Source organism: Leptodactylus fuscus, chromosome 8, assembly GCF_031893055.1.
Source record: "Leptodactylus fuscus isolate aLepFus1 chromosome 8, aLepFus1.hap2, whole genome shotgun sequence".
In the NCBI taxonomy this organism is placed as follows: domain Eukaryota; kingdom Metazoa; phylum Chordata; class Amphibia; order Anura; family Leptodactylidae; genus Leptodactylus; species Leptodactylus fuscus.
The window spans coordinates 71,700,203-71,715,544 of record NC_134272.1 but is presented as its reverse complement, the minus strand read 5'-3'; the positions used below and the strand labels follow the sequence as shown (position 1 = coordinate 71,715,544).

The window sequence follows — 15,342 nt, the reverse complement described above, 5'->3', positions numbered from 1 at the left end:
AATATGAACGCTCCTTACCGCAAAAGATACCAGAAAGAACAATGCTCAGAGGAGAGAAAGAGGAACTTGTTGACCTTCACAGCACATACGAGTTATATTACCGCCTTTATTACTCTAAAGAAATGGAGGGTTATTGTACACCTTACTGCAAACCAAAAAGCAGATAGTCGAAAGGATTGAAGGATCCTGTTCCGGTAAAATTCTACCCAAATCCTGATTTTAATTAAATTTTTTATTTTTTTACAGTTTTTCAAATTTCTAATTTTTGTATGCTAGAATACAATGGAGCTCATTACGAATCCTGACTAATATTTACACCGTATAAATTGTAACTAGACAGTCTGAAAATGTGCAGAATTTGCAGATGCGAGGATACATTAGGTTTATCTTTGGACGGTCTAGACTAAGTTCACACCACCTAATAGCTGGCAATTTAGTACATCTTACAAGGGTTATTTGGCCTCTACTAGGATAGACCATAAATATTAGATCTATGGGGGTCTGACACTCTGGACCCTCAGAGATCAGCTGTAAATATTATAGAGAGTTGTGCTGTCCTAGTAGTAGAAACTGGACATCCCCTTTAAGCCGTGCCGTTTTCCTTCCTCTTTCCAAGCAAGTCTGCCTGTTGCATGTGAGGAAAAAATGTCAAAGGCTGAGGCCATATGGGGTGGAAAAGCTGCATTTTTTTTTGTTGCAGCTCTTGTTGGGAGTCCGCTTTGGGACCCCCGATTGGACACCTACACGGATTAACAAGCGGTTAGCTTCAGGAATCTTGTGGACCCCATAGATTATAATGGGGTCCGTGTGGTTTCTGCTCAGTATCTGCTTGCAGGACTTTTCTCTCCGCATGTTTCGTGAGGAAACCACACAAACCCCATTATAGTCCGCGGATTTCCTAGGTAACCGCTTTTTAATGCGTATAGGTTTCCAGAGGACGCAGATGAGTTGAAACCGGGACATACCTCCCGCCGACCGGGACAGGACCCCGAATCTGGGAATGTCCCACAGAATCCGGGATGGTTGGGAGGTATGCCTAAGCCCAGAATCAGATCAGTGAAACATAAAATAGACTGATTTTTTTTGTTCCCCATTAACCTATACATCAATCTGCTCAGTTTCCTCTGCTCTATAACATGTTCCCTGCACATCAAACTCAAGATGATGATATTTTTATTTTTTTATTTTTTTTTAAAGCCCCAGCAGGCTGGAGCATGCAAAAATTGCTGCAAAACTCAGTTTCGCTCCTCTCCACGGAAATCTTTAGTAAAAGGCGAAAGATTTGTTCGTTCTGAAGAGAAGCCAGAGTATACCAAGATGATGATTTATGAGGATAATAAACCTCTCTCACATCAGGTGTGTCCAATACCGTAGTTAGGAGTGCGGCATATTAGTGAAAGCAATAAACAATATTTGATCTGTTATACTGAAATTCTTAGGGAAAGTTCCGACTGAGTTTTTTGGTCCGGAACCTGAAGTAGATGCCGCCTTAGGTTCCGGTCCAAAAGCCGGGTCGCCGCAACTGAAATCCAGTACACTGCACCAGCATCCTGCCATGCACTCTGCTCCGGATTAAGCCCAATGAATGGGCCTAGTCCGAAGGAGGGAGTGTCTTCAGGCGGATGTCACGAGACGACTCGGCCTGAAGAAGGAGCACCTCGCTTCTTTTTTCTGGGAGCCGGAAGAAATGGCTCCCGGAAAAAGCTCCTGAGAGGCTCCAATTGATTTCAATGGGAGCTGTCTTTTTGGTCAGGATTTTGAGGCGATTACGGCCTCAAAATCCTGACCAAAAAACTCAGTGTGAACTTACCCTTACACGGTCTACTCCTCTACCAGACACCAAATATTTGGGAACATAGATGAAATCTTTTCCCCCAGGTGCAGTGATACAGACAGCTATGGGTATCATGATTTGTTTTGGGCAAATAAGAGTTAATACATACAGTTGCATGTATTTCGTGATGTTCATGCAAACTAAGAGGTTTTATTTTTGCCGTTATGAATATCTTTACAATCTGCTAGCCTGCAGCCTAGCCCCAATTCATCAGTTTCCTTCCTCTTCAAGAATGCCATTATACAGAATCAAAAGATGAACAGTAACACTTCCCTTTCTTTACCATCATGGCGGTGGATCACTTTCTTAAACAAGGACTTGACCTTCTGCTTATATTTTAAAGGAAATGTATCTCTTAACTCTTTTGCTGTAGGGAATTTTTATTTAAAAAAAAAAAAAAAAAAAAACCCAAACATAAGTCACGTCAAAAGCAAATCTTCTAAAAATAAGAAATTAAAATGAGCAGGATTCACACATGCCAACCAGTACGTAACGTATAGTGCAAGACGTTTTAGGCAGGTGTGCAAGAAATACTGCAAAGCAAGAACACGTTCAGAAATAGAAGTGTTAATAGTTTATTTTTGTCAATGAGCAAACTGAACTAAATGAAGGAAAAAAGGAACTGAAATCCCATCAATATTTGGTGTGAGTGTCCTTCCAAAGAGAAGTCCTGGAAGTGATGATATGGCTTCCGCAAAGCCAAACCGTCCAGTCTGTCTGGGTTGACATGAAGAGACAGAAGGTTTGGAGCAAGTCTACATCCACAGAAGATCTGGGCTTCGTTCTCCAAGATGGAGGGAACAATCTCTCTGCCCAGTTCAAAAACTGTCTACAAGTAGCGAGAAGAAGTAATGGAGGGCAAACCAAATATCGATAGGAATTGGATACCTCTTTTGTTCATTTCAGTTCATTTTTTAATTAACAAAAATAAAACGATTAACCCTTCCATTTCTGAACGTGCTCCAACTTCGCAGCATTTCTTACACACCTCCCTAAAACTTCTTGCATGGTACAAAACATACTAGAGCTTAGAGGGGTGAGAACATGAAGAAAAGTTCCTACGTCATTTCTGAAAGGCTGGACGGGAAGAGACAACGGGCTCTAGAGTTGGTAGGTCAAAAAACAGACTCGGACTACTCTATTTTTCCACACCCCGACTTCACCTCCAATTCCTGACTCCTTCAAAAATGTCTGACTGCCATAGTCACTCAGAAGCAGGAAAAATCCTCAAATTCATTAAAAAGCAGTGATTCAATTACAATGAAAGTGAATAATGTCACCGATTATGTATCTAATTCTACAATATTAATAAGGCCACGTGTACACGGCGCAAGAGGGGGCGGATTATCGTGCTGAATCCACGTCATAATCCGCCCCCTCACAATGATGGTCTATGTCAGGGGTAGGGAACGTACGGCTCTCCAGCTGTTGCAAAACTACAACTCCCAGCATGCATACTGGCTCTGCTGTTCTGGGAACTCCCATGGAAGTGAATGGAGCATGATGGGAGTTGTAGTTTCACAGCAGCTGGAGAGCCAAAGGTTCCCTACCCCTGGTCTATGTAGACTGCTCACGGAAAAAATAAACAAGCTGCCCTTTCTTCAGGTGGACTCCACGGCTGATTCAGCCTCGCGGCAGTACCCTCCGGACGAGGCCCATTCATTTGAGCCTACTCTGGAGGGGGAAGCCCCGACTATCAGAAGCTGCGACAGTCGTGGCGGGAGTATTTTGATCCAAGAGTGACGCAGCTTCCCACGTCACTCTCTGGGCTAAAATCCACCAATCCGCTCCCCGTGTGAATGAGGCCTTACTGTATAACATACTTAAAAATAATTCAATCCTTTTATTCTTATATCCTTATTTAAGACTCCATCCACCCAAAATGGATCCGGACTCTGACTCCATGGAATGACAACCGTAACCATTGTGACCGTTATTTCTGTTGTTATTTGCAGCCCACCCCCACTCCATTTTAGGAATTTTCTTTCCACCAATTTCAGGCAGAAACTTGGCGGACTCCATTATAAGTCTATGGGGTCCGCAGATAACCGCTTTTTAAGCGGATAAGATTTTCATTTTTCAGATCCCCAATCGGACCCCGAGAACAGAAAACTGAACGCTCGTGTGAACCTAGCGCTAGCGCTCCACCTCTCCATTGTTCTGCTTTTTTAACTGACCACAACAACAGAGAGGCCACGCTAGTGTCAGGTTGTTCTGTACATTCAATAAATCTTGGGGTAAATGGCTTGTTCAACAGATCATCCTATCCCCAGATCCAAACAGGAAAAAATAATTGTTATCTTAGTGGATCCCAAAGGCATACAAGATGTATTCTTCAATATGAGACCTGAATATGCTCATGGTCGCCCTAGATGGCTGGTTGGATGCTTAAACGATAACAAAAAGTTCCTAAATGTATAATGTGACATACCTATAAGCAACAGTACTAACAAAATATACAACATTTCCTACTATACAAAAGAAGGTTCATAAAAGGTATATTTTTTTTCCCCTGCAGTCAATTTTACACATCAGTTGAATGTCTGTAATAAGATAAGTGGAGTTTATGACGACGAGTACATCCAGGAATGTATGTATAAACTAGAACATAGACGTCTTCTAGCCACGGACACAAATTCCAGTCTCCTGAAAGATCTGCAATGCAGTAATATTGAAGATAATAATTGCATGGAATCCTAAGAATGTCCACTCTTGTTTATAACTCCGGATAATACCTTGTTAGGGAAAGAATGTCTTTGGGATCAAGTACTTAACTCTTTAAATGTTGATGGCTGTGATATGCCATCAATGTCTTAATATTGGGGTGGGGGCCGGAGGTGACCATTGTGATCCATGTTTATCACTGGAACAAAGTGGCAGGATGATGTACGAGTGGAGAGTAGATAGTGGGCCATTGTTTTCGTGGCCAAACTACTCTCTGAATAGTGTAACGTTACACTGGTCAGACCTTCCAAAAGTGGAGACCCGGCTGAATGCAGCCTAAGACCAGTGTGAACATAGTCAAAGGCTCCATGCACACGAATATGTTTTTCAGAGCTAGAATAGCGACCCATTACAGTGTACTGGACCCATACATAGGGCTGTGATTCAGTCCACGTGAGCGCCACTTGACTCGAATAGGCAATAACGTCTAAAGAGACAACAGGGCTACCCTTTGTTTTCGTTTCTGTATTTAGGTTTTCCACCATTTTGGATTTGTGAACATACTTCTAAAGAAATTTCTATGGTAAAAATGTGCAGTATAAGCTGACGTGGTGGCTCAATGGCTAGTAATATTCCCTTGCAGCACTGGGGTCCTGGCCTCAATTCCGGCTAAGTTTGTACGTTCTACCAGGGTTTGCGTGGGTTTCATCCAAGCACTCCAAGTTTCCTCTCACGTGCCAAAAATAAACGGATTGGTAAATTATTTCCCGTACTAACAAGTGTATGGCAGCCATTATCTTCCCCACTCCACAACGCTCCATGCACTTCCTATGTGAGAAAAGGGCATGTACTAATTTTGGTCATCGTCATAATGCAAAATGTAAGTCTGCACCATGACCATTTGTACTGTGGACTTTTGCAAATTTTACCTTTTGCAATGTGTAGGATGAATGCAGAAAATGTGTGATAAATCCAATTAGAATAAAAATAGATCATGTTGTAGATGTTTTGCTGCAGATTCTCACTCACTGCTTTGATTATTTTATTGAGCGACTGCTCCACTGATGTGCAGAGAAATCTTTGCCTGCTGTCTATGGGTTTGCTAGAGCTTTCTCTTAGCTTGGAGAATTAAGACGATGCCTAGGGAATTGTTGTGTGTGTAGTGGAAGCTCTACCTATTACACATAGGAAGCAAACTGATTTTATAAGGTACCGTATATCTGATATGTTCCGAGCATATCACCCCAGTCCTGCACATAGTCTGACTCAGTTGACCCTAACCTAACAATGTGACTTGGTTTCTCTATTGCCAATATCCAAATTAACTCTTTAAAGCAACTTGAGCACCACCATTGCTCCAAAGAAGTAAGCGGCGATGCCCTCATTGCTCCAAAAAGCTCAAAGACGGTGCTAAATCAGCAACAGAGGCATCAATTCACAAGGGGAAAATACTGATGATACAGTTGACCCTTACCTACCTATCCGCAGGGCTGATATGTTAGTTTCTTTTGACAGAATCCCATGAATGTAAAATCCCCATGAAGCACCAAGATAAAAAAAAAATCTACTTACATGTGAACCAAGCACTGCACATGACGGTGAGCCCTGCAATTCAGATGATACTAGACAACCTTCTCAGGTCCTCGATGAAAGGATATGGTAACTAATGATAAATTAAGACTAATACACTATTCCATCTCCAGACATCTCAGTCACCTGGTTCATTATCGCTGAACCCTTCACTGCCGCCGTTTCTTCTTCTCCAATTATTATCATATTTATCCAGAAAGAGACAAACAAAACCTTTTCCAGTTGTCATGGGAGAGAAGGAATTAAATTCCTTGGGGGCTCAAATACAAACCCTCGGCTTTCCTACACTCTTCACGCTCTTCGCTTCTACAAGTATACCTCTTGTGTTTGCTCACTCTGTGAACTGTGGATTCTGCAAACTTTCCATCCAGTGTGGAAAACCACACAGTGACCAGGGATCACGTAGCCGAGAGTCTCGGTGATCAATTGTAACCTACAGGTGCAGCAATGCAAGGGCTCCAGGGTAGGCAAAATATTACAGGGCTCCCACCAGAGTAAGAAGGAACCAATCGATCGCATCAATGACTTGCATACACACTCAGCCAGAAGGAGGTGGCACTTTGAAGTGATTTATTAAGGCTGAGTTCCCACTACCGTAGCAAAACATGCTGAAGATGGGTAAGATGAGTAACAATAAGATGGGTAACAATGGGGTCCCAACTGGGTCCATATTGGTTTCCACCATTTTGACAGGAAGAGAAGACCTGTACAAAGTTCTGCGCTGGACGCAACCCTGATCGTTGTCAGTGCTGCAGTTCCTCTGCGCCCCTGTTACATACACAGTGCATGGGGCTGCAGCTCTGCACCTATTAACACATTTACACAGCCACTATCAGGGACCATATTGAAGCAGTGTTGTATACAGAGTTCAGGATCATCACTTTGCTGTTTCGGATGAGGAGTTGCTTCTAGCCTCATCCAGTTCAGTAGCTTCCGATGCAGCCAAATAGCTGCTCAGTACAGGCTCCGGGGGTAGTGGTGTTGTACCCCAACTGATCAGCTACTGATGGTCTATCCTGCGAATATGTCATTGTTTGAGCCTGAAAAACTTCAATTGTTAAGCAATGGAATAGCACAGTGGCTTAATAAAAGGTTGGGACATTAGAGTCTCTAAATAACATATCAAGAATGAAAATTATCAGCACTGACTGCTCAGGAACAAATCCAACTGTGCTGGAATCAGTAAAGCAGCGCCAAAGGGGTTTTCAGGGCCAAAGTGCATCTCGCACAATAAGCCGTCAGTATCTAATCTGCGGGGGGTCTGACAACTGGACCCCGGACAGATCTGCAATGGTCCATTGCATAATGGTGGCACTAAGGAACTGCAGCTTAGCTCCCATTGCTTGAACAGGAGCACAGCTACTTTTGCTCCCCATCCACTGCTGTAGTTTCTGGCCCCCGGAGGCAGCCCAATCAGAGGATCAGTGCAGGGTCCAGGCCTAGGACTCCCACAGATCAGATACGGATAATCTTTACAGTGGGACTGGAAAACATCTTTAAAGGAACTGAATTTGGTGGAGGTGGTGAAATAAAAATAAAATATACTTTCCTCATTGATCTGGTGCTGTGTCCAGGCAGACAGTCTCTAGACTATGTTGGTTATGGAAGGACGCAATGACATCTGTGTCAAGTCACAAGGCCAAAGTGGGCGATTGTGGACCCCAGAGGGGAGATATATCCATCTACTTGTCACACTAGCCGTATTCTACCCATACAAACCATGGTACAGCGTCGCAAATACGCCTATAAGAGTGTATAAAAAATAAAAATACCTTAATATTCCCACAATCCTACCTGTATAAACCAATGGTATAGTATCTCAAATATGCCTATGAGTTTGTAGAAATGAAATACCCTAATATAAGCAATACTCTATCTACATCTATCCTAACGTTACCAATATTCTACCTATATAAACTGAAGGTATAACGTCCCAAATATGCTGGAGTGTGTGTATATATAAATAAAAAGTTCTACCACTGGTTTATATAGATAGATAGATAGATAGATAGATACCCTAATATTACCAGTAGTCTACCTATATGAAACAGTGGTGTAGATAGTATACAGTTCAAAAAATTAATTATACATAAATACATTTTATATATATATATATATATATATATATATATATATATATATATATATATATATATATACACACACACACACACACACACTATTGCCAGTATTCCAACTACACAAACTGATGGTATAGTGTCCCAAATATATCTGAATTATATATATATATATATATATATATATATATATATATATATATATATATATTTATTTATTTTTTAAATTGTTGAACATTTATTCATGTATACAAGCTGGTGGTATAATGTCCCAGATATGCCAGATAAAATAAGATAAGATAATCCGTTAATAGTCCCACCATGGGTGAAAATAAAATATTATTATTATTATTATTATATTAAGATAATATTAAATAAAATAGAAAAAAAAAAACACTACTTAATATTACCAGTATTCTACCTATACAAACAATCTTTCTTCCTTGCTGGAAAACTTAGATATCCAGCAAAGTAAGGAATTGTCATGTCTGCAGTTGTCATTTTTGGGACAGACAAGGGTTGTACACATACAGATGCATCAAACTGCTCTCCCCTCCCCCTCCCACCACCACGCAGGGTACAGCCGTGCTTCCATAATCATTGCTTTCCTTATTTACTGCAAACGTCATCTGACTTAACGTAATCTGACATCTCTGCTACCAGTCACAGGCTTCCTCGCTATACTACACGCAAAGAAATGGAAAAATCAATCATTTCTGCGATCTCCCCAATCTTACACATGTAGCATGTCCCAGGGAGCCGGCTTATGGGATGCTCAGCGCCTCGCCACTTCATTACCGGAGTAACCAGCTTATACATAACATGTTCTATTCACCAGCAGCCTTCTCCATTCAGCTGTGAGAAGGCATCAATGGCAGCTTTCCAGTGACTGCGCAGTCATCAGATACCGGGCAGCCCCGGCAGCAAATAGACTATTTATTGTACTGACATCTCGCAGGTTTAACCAGTCATAATCGCACACGAAAAAAAACAAAAGAGGTCCAAAAAAAGAAAAAAGTAATGATGTACAAATCACCTACATACATAAACAGCCTGCGAAGTCCCCAAAGTGTGGCATTACCATAGTAACAGTGACGGAAAAATGACACAGAATCTATACAAGAAGAGAAAAGGTGGAGCTCACCTACAACAAAAGACAACATAGGAACGGCAACACATCAAAATCACAAGATAAAATGTATCTTCGAGGGGATCTTTAATAGCTCCGGCTATAGAATTAGATAATAGCTTCTGCTTAACCTCTCCATTGCCAGGGAGTTTTTGACACGTCCTCTTCCGACGCCCGGAATACATTTTTAGACTTTTGACATATACAAAAAAAAAAAAAAAAAAAAAAAATCTAAAAATAATCAAATCACTAGAATTAATTTTTATTTTCTGAAAATAGTCACTTAGTACAAGATCAAAACACTCTATACGCACATGCGATTCTATGTCCAAGTGTAAGGTTTCACAAAAACAGAATAAGATTGAGTGGCTATAGGTGACCGATCGGAAAAATTAGGCACAAAGGAAGGCCAATAGGATAAAGGAAAAGATGTGCAGAATTGATACATGACGCCATACATGACTGTATCAGGGCTGTGGAGTTGGCAGGCCAAACCTATGTCAACATCTCCGCTATATTTCCACAGCTCAACTCCAATTTCAACTCCTTCATAAATGGCCAACAGCCATGGTCAGACGGAGGCACTGCTAGGTGATAGAATAATACAATACTAGTGATAGAATTTCTAGAAAAGTAAATATCTATCGAAATATACATCCAATTAATTACACAATATCGATAATCCTATAACATTGAAAATAATTCATTTGTAATAATTTGTAACTTTTCTCCCACTAGTCCCAACTCCGACTCTACAGCCCTGGAATAAATGTAACACGAGGAGGGGAGGGACCAAAAATCAAAATTTAAGTAAGATAGATAAATTAATAACATTGGGGGTCTCCATTCTTTGGGATTCCCCAAGCGAACCCAATCTCGTGGAAACTATAGACCCCATAGACTATGAAAGGGTTCACTGCTTTTCCACCCCAAAAAATGCAAGCAGGACTTTTCTCTCCGTATTTTGCAAGCAGAATGGGGGGAACGGAATCCGTCAATGGTGATTGAACACAGATGTTAAAATAGCCTTACAAAACTAGAAAAGCGAGTGCTTCCCAAAACCCTATATGTTACCTAAAAGATGGTTTCTTTCCATGCCACTGACAGACGCTTTCACATAACTTTGTGACAAACAGGATTCGTGGAAGAAACAGAATTGAGACGCACGTTTGTACTTACAACTCAAACACTAGTAATGTAAAATAATGGGTCAATGCTTCTATATACCATAACAAAAGCTTGCACCCTTAAAAATACTGAGGCAGAGGTCACGCAAAAGTTGTCCGTCATCCAAAAATGTACTAAAAATATATACTGCATACTATAAGAAACTACTGTGCAACACAACCTAATTTTTTTGACCATGTACTGTATGTAATGTATAAAACCATAAATAAAAGGAATTGTCCAAGGGTATGGTGTATTCTTAGGATAGGTCATTAGTATCAGATTGATGGGGTCTGACACCCAGCACCCCCAACAATCAGCTGATATCTGCACAATATATGGAGGCTCTGTGCACTATGTAATACTTGAATGGCCCACCACTGATCAGCACAATAAGGGCCTAGGGCAATTAGATTTTCTACACAGTCACTGTGGCTCATCTGTACATGAAACAAGGGCACAATAAAGCGATCCAGTCCAATCCAAAGGATGGACAAAAAAACAATATATGAAGTAAAGGCTAATGGGCCCAAAAAGCCAAAATAACAGCAGATAAAATCAGGTAATGGGCACAAAGAAAGTGAAATGTACAAGAATGAAAAAGAAAAACACATCATCAGTTCAATATAGAGGCGTGACCCCAATGAGGACATCATGGCTTGTTATCAGGAGGACACTACATGTATGAGAAGGTAACCTGACCACAATAAGGACATCATGGCTGGTTATCAGGAGGACACTACATTGTATGAGAAGATAATCCGACCACAATAAGGACATCATGGCTGGTTATCAGGAGGACACTACATGTATGAGAAGATAACCTGACCACAATAAGGACATCATGGCTGGTTATCAGGAGGACACTACATTGTATGAGAAGATAATCCGACCACAATAAGGACATCATGGCTGGTTATCAGGAGGGCACTACATGTATGAGAAGATAACCTGACCACAATAAGGACATCATGGCTGGTTATCAGGAGGACACTACATGTATGAGAAGATAACCTGACCACAATAAGGACATCATGGCTGGTTATCAGGAGGACACTACATGTATGAGAAGATAACCTGACCACAATAAGGACATCATGGCTGGGTTTCTGATAAGTCCCAGACCATAGAAGACTCCTGCATTCATGATCATATCCATTAGCAACTGATCATGACAAAAGACTGTCATCAGTAAGGTGATGAGAAAACCTTTAAACATAACCAGATATAAATTTATAGACAATTTTAAAAGACAGCTCGGACTTATTGCAGAGGTTTTCTCAGCTGGTAATGGAGGATGCAACCCTTCATCTATTATGCACCACTATGTGTACGAAGTATATTTTGCCCAGACAGGTATCTGTGAATGCAATGTTGTAACATGCCCATAATACTGGCTGGGACATTTATGTGATCGCTTCCCAGGTTACTGCTGCTCTCTACTGCAATGTTCTGTGCCCTATACTTCAATGACAATGATTGATATTTGGCTGGTTTACAGCGATATATAGTACTTGTGCCAAATTTGCTATCTGCATGTGCAGTATTTCTGCAAATAACACAAAGCCGATAAAATGTGCTCCAATTTCTATAAATGACACTGGTAATACATGTGCTAAAATGTGCCTAGCCCTTCCCCCACATGGTAAACAGTGATAGGGATTAAGGAAATACTTTGTACTCTCATAGTCATATGTGTTTGTCCATAGCTGTGTAAATTTACAGTTCTAAAAACATGTTGCAGCCAGCTATTCTGATAGTGACTTCATACTACTCCAGGTTCACAGTGTAATACTATATGTCCTGAAAGCCCAAATTTTTCGTCTAGCGATTTCAGTTGGAAAAAACAAAACAAAAAGGACCTACAACACAGCCCATTATAGTCAATGGGGTCCATTGGCTTGACCAGAAGAATGTAAACCCAACACAGATGTAAACCTAGCCTTACAGCAAAGTCGGACAAATCTGTCAATTTGGCCAGATCAGGAAATTATCTTGTGTCTATGGCAGTCTCCCAAAGGATTGAGCATGTTGAATATCAATGTCCAATCCATTTGTTCCCAGGAAAGATTTCTGGCAGGGGTTTACTCTTCTTTCGCTATTCGGAACACATACATACTTACTGAGCATGCATGTGCATGGGGTGCTCATGAAGAATAGCTAGGTTCACACTAGTGCTGTGCTCTCTGTTGTTTGGGTCCGCCGGGGGACCTGAATGATGGAGAGCTGGACCAGTACAACCGTGGTTACACATGGACACAGGAAGACCCCATTGACCCTAAAGAGGTTTGCCGGCTGTCCGCCCTAATAAAACTGAAACCAGTGGAGAAAAACGTCCTCCGTGCAGGACTTATCTCTCTGCCAATTTTCTGTAAACCCAGCCTGACAACTACTTAAAGGGAGTCTGTCACCAGGACCCAGCACATGAACATAGCCCTGCAGTTTGATAGGTTGGGGTTCAAATGAATCAAACTGTACATCCCCCACTGTGAATCGCTGCCCCCATTGCCGAGATATTGCCGTTTTTTCAATATGCAGATGGAATCTTTGGAGTAAAGAAGAGCGAAGCCATTTTCGTTGTTACTCATTTACACATTGACAAAAACAGCAATATCTCAACAATGGAGGCTCCAACTCACAGGAAGAAAACAGTGTTTGATTCAGGTGCCTCTAACTAACCTATCTGCAGTGCTGGGTTGATATTCTTGGATCTGGTGGTAGACTTCCCTCTGACCCTTCGTTCACATCTACGTTCGGTATTCCATTCAGGGAGTCTGCATCGGGACACCCCAAACGGAATACCGAACGCAATTGCAAGTGGTGTACAGTAAGAGCACATGGACCCCATAGACTATAATGGGGTCCGTGTGCTTGCTGCGCACTGCCCGCACGAATCATGCGGGCAGGAAAGTAGATTTTGAACTGCACACAGCAAGCACAAAGACCCCATTTATAGTCTGTGGGGTCCATGTGCTTTCACTGGCACAACAGTTGCAGTTGTGTTCGGTATTCCATTCAGGGAGGGGGGGGGGTCCTCATGCAGACTCCCCCAGATGGAATCCAAATGCAGATGTGAACGAGACCTGAGGTGTATAAGGATACATTCACAGGGTTGAAATTCTGGTCCATTTTTTTTTTTTTTTTATTAAAGATCTTGCCAAAAACAGAGATGCAATTGGGACTCTTAGGATTTATCTAATGAATAATTTGAAAGCCGGGACAATAGTTAGGGCTGATTCACACGTGAGTTTTTTGGTCCGGATTTTGACGCAGGAGCCACAACCTCTGCATCCCCTATAGCTACACCCCTGGCTTTAAGTACAACCAATTCGGATCCCCTGGAACAATGTTTTCAGGCACCAAATGATCAGATCAAGGCAACAAAGTCCTGGGAATGGGAACATTTCTGAATGTTTGTTCCATAGTAATCATGGTTAGCGGCAAAACAAACAGAAATTATAGATATTCAGCTTAGAAAGGTTTGTAAAATAATTTGCATTGATGCGATTATTTCATTTATGGATCATTCATTTCATTTACAATTGTCGTTAAAAGGTTATAAAAATTTAGATGAATTAATGATTTTTAACATAAAATCCTCACTTACCCTGAATCATGAATGAGTCAGTTTCCATAACACTTATCAGGACTAGAAAAATATTATATTTAAAAGAGAATCTGAGAATTTGTTACACAAACCATAAGCATGAGCCTACGAACCATGGGTGCAGGACAGCGCACCTTGTCTTCAGCGCGCATGCGCCAGACAAAGAGCACATGCGCAATAAAACCAGGGTGTACTGTTCCAGCGTCAATGGAGAAATTCATTGCATGGATGGACTTTATTTATACTGTGCTGTATATTAAGTTGCAGATATAATTGGTGAAAGCATGTGCAGGAATATCATATAAGACAAGAGAGACCTGCACAAGAGCAATGGGGCAAGCTAGGTATGGGAGAAAAGCAACTGGTCATGATTTCAGGGAATGCAACTAAATCTCTTATGGGGAGTGCAGCCGGTGATATGGGAGATAGGATCCTGTCGGATATGCGGTAAGGGACAATGAATGTGGCTTGCCCTGTTTTGAGGGCCTGTAGCTTGCTATGATGTAGATGCCCATGGCTAGCTATGATATAGAGGACAATGCCTTGCTATTACTGTATCTTGCTATGAAATGGGAGTCAGTGACTGGTTATGATATGGGGAACGTGACTGGAACTGTGAAATAGGAACATGGGTAGCGCGATGCCTGCAGTCCTGGGTTCGAATCCGACCAAAGACAAAATCTGCATGGATAGTTGTATATTCTCCCCATATATTCTAAAATCTGATTGTGAGCCCTACTTTGGACAGTGAGTGATATTACTGTAAAGCGACGCAGAATATGCTGCCACTATAAAAGCATGAAAAATAACTAGAAGACAGAACCTGGCTATGATAACCTGGACTGCTTAGGTGAATGCGACCACTACCATTATAGGGCACTGCAGTTTAATAGGATATAGGAGCGGCTATGATATAAGAACATTGTGGAGGTTACTGTGGTGGCATAAAATAGGGAACTGTGGCTGGCTCCAAAAACACTGTCGCATCTGAACAGAAGGTGCACCGAGCTTCATTTGTCATCCATCTTTTATATCCCCCAGTAATTAGGCGGTATATATTAATATTTGCTATCCATAAAATTTATAGGTTTTTTTTTTTTTTTTTGCAATTGCACTAGAACAGAAATTACTATGCACATACACAATGAGGGCAAAAAGTGACAGCCAAAATAGCGAGACAGCCCACACTGCAATATAAACAACATACTCACAACTCCAAGGAAAGAAAGGAAGCGGCTTCGTAACACCTTCTGTACAGCTTCTAACATTTGTC

At 41.3% G+C, this 15,342-nt stretch overlaps 1 non-coding gene across 1 annotated transcript; it reads right to left on the bottom strand.

Moving 5' to 3' along the window:
• Positions 1–1,195: 1,195 nt before the first annotated feature.
• On the bottom strand, positions 1,196–1,311 carry LOC142217756 (U5 spliceosomal RNA). Its single transcript, XR_012717402.1, has one exon. It is a non-coding gene; the product is annotated as a U5 spliceosomal RNA (small nuclear RNA).
• Positions 1,312–15,342: the final 14,031 nt, after the last annotated feature.